The 2,395-nt window shown below is 39.0% G+C and overlaps 1 pseudogene; it reads right to left on the reverse strand.

The window, feature by feature from the left end:
* Positions 1-985: 985 nt before the first annotated feature.
* On the reverse strand, positions 986-2,022 carry LOC138163131 (nuclear ubiquitous casein and cyclin-dependent kinase substrate 1 pseudogene; annotated as a pseudogene).
* Between the last annotated feature and the right edge of the window lie 373 nt (positions 2,023-2,395).

Genomic DNA, 2,395 nt, shown 5'->3' on the forward strand with positions numbered 1-2,395 from the left:
TAGTACATCAGAGTTTGGGGGGGTTACTTGAATTTCTCTGATTATTAGTGATTTGTAGTATTTTTTTCCACATGATTGCTGACAGCTTGAATTTTCTCTTCGGAATACCCTTTGACCATTTCTCTATTGAAGGATGTTCTTGTTAATATAATTTGAATAAATTCCTTCTCTATCTTGGATATAAAGTATTTATTATAAAAACCTTCTGAAACATTCCCCCTCCCCCCAGAAACCATTTCCATTCTAATTTTTTTTTTTTTGAGTTTCACATTAACTGGTTCTTTATTGGCTTAAAACCTAAACATTTGTCAGTTTGAGAAGAAACCCACTTTGATGTGGTGCAGCAATCTTGCTGTTAAAATCTAAATTCCTCTTGATCCTCGGTAAAATTTATTCCAAGAAAAAGAATAGATACATATTTACTTTAAAAGCACGAGCCATGGATATTCAGATCTGAAACAAAGTCCCTTAGATTTGGATGCACTCGCTCCCCTGATAAGCTGAGCATCATTTAACTCCCTGAAGACCTTAGCAGGAGAAAGGGATTTCCTATTGTTCCTGTTCTCCTTGAGATGACCAGGAGTGAAACAGAATAAAACAAAACAATAACAGCAACAAAAAACCCACACCAAAAAGTCATGTGGCCTGGTTGTTCCCAAACGGGGTTAGAAATATGGGAAATTTAAAGTTGTATTCATATTTATCACCTTCCTGCCTAGTCAATAAAAGTTTAGATTCATGATTTTAAAAAATTTTTTTAAATATACACATTTTTGTCTTTGCTGACAATGATTTTATTTTTTGAATTCAGGTAAATAAGGAATGACCATTTTCATTTGGAATCCTTATTGTTTTCTGGACTCCTGTTCACCTTGATAACTTTTAGTAAAGTTAAAATTCCAATAGGGTTTGCCTCCAATCGTATTGCTTCACCTGTAATAACCCTTTAATTTTTCTTTTTTTAAAGCTAGGTGGCGAATTCATTGGATATTTTGTCATGGCTTTTACTGGAGACTGGGGAGAGGGAGAGCAGCCAATAAACAAAGGTAATTTTCTCTTTAAAAAATGAGGGGGGAAAGAGTAGAAGATGCTGTTATCTCTCACCAATGGGGGTTGGGGGAGAGACGGAAAGGGGGAAAGCATTCAAAGCCCATGAGTCAAGCCATAGCCGAAACCACGATCTACCCCTAAGTAGATTTTCTTTTTTTCCCTCTTTTTTTTTAAATAAAATCTCCCCAAACCATCAATTTTTAATCTTCCCCAGACTGGGCTTCATCCCCAGACTTTTCTGGTGGAGGGCTAGCAGACTTTTACTTTTCTGGGGGGCTTTCCGGCTTCTCATCCTCTTCTTTGGGGGAAGGAGTCTTTTCCTTTAATGCCTTTGATGCTGTGGGACGGCCCACTTTTCCTTTGCCTTTCACTGGACTTGGTGTCACTGTAGCCTTTAGCCTAGGTTTGGGCATTTTCTTTTCTTTCCTTTCCTTTCAGGCTTGGATTTCTTCACAATCTTTTTTTCTTTTTTGAACTTCCATAATCACTATCATCATCATCTTCCATTACGAAGTCTTCATCACTGCCAGAATCTTTCTCCTGGAATGGTGCCTCTTCTTCCTCTTCCTGTTCTTCTTCACTGCCCACGTCTTCCATGAGCATTTCTCTCTGCTTGGAAGCTGCTTTGGATGCTGCCTGGCGCTGTTGGCGAACATTTTTGTGATCTTCTTTTTCATCTTCACTGTCCTCTGGTGAGTGTGAATCATCCTTCTTGGTCTTCACATCTTTTTTCTTCAGAGTCCTCACTATCTTCCTGTGAATTTTTCCCAGACCTCCTCTTGTTTTTAGCTTCTCAGGGTGATGAACGGATTTTCTTAGCTGGAGGGGCTGAATCTCTTCCATAATCTTCATCTGCATCATCAGATTCCTGAAACTGTGAATAAACGACCACCTTCCTGTTTCTGACAGGCCGGGACATGTTCACAGCCAAAAAAAGACCTCCAGCGAAGCTGAGATCAGAGCCTCCTACCCCTCCCCACCCCCCAGATAATACACCTATTTAGAATTGATTTTGGTATATGGTGTTAGATAATAGTCTATGCCCAGTTTCTGCCATACTATATTCAAGTTTCCCAGCAGTTTTTGTCAAGTAGTGGGTTCTTATCCCCAAAACTGGGGTCGTTGGGTTTATCAAACAGTAGATTACTATAGTTATTGATTGCTGAGTCTTGTGTACCCAATCTATTCCATTGATACACTGCTCTATTCCTCAGCCAGTACCAAGTAGTTTTGAGAACTGCTGCTTTATAATACAGATTAAAATCTGGTATGGCTAGTCCATCTTCCCTAGCATTTCTTTTCATTAATTCCCTTGATATTCTGGACCTTTTGTTCTTCCAAAGGA

Source organism: Petaurus breviceps, unplaced genomic scaffold (assembly GCF_028583685.1).
Source record: "Petaurus breviceps papuanus isolate PSGF00001 unplaced genomic scaffold, PetGlider_PUasm1.0 125, whole genome shotgun sequence".
Taxonomy (NCBI): domain Eukaryota; kingdom Metazoa; phylum Chordata; class Mammalia; order Diprotodontia; family Petauridae; genus Petaurus; species Petaurus breviceps.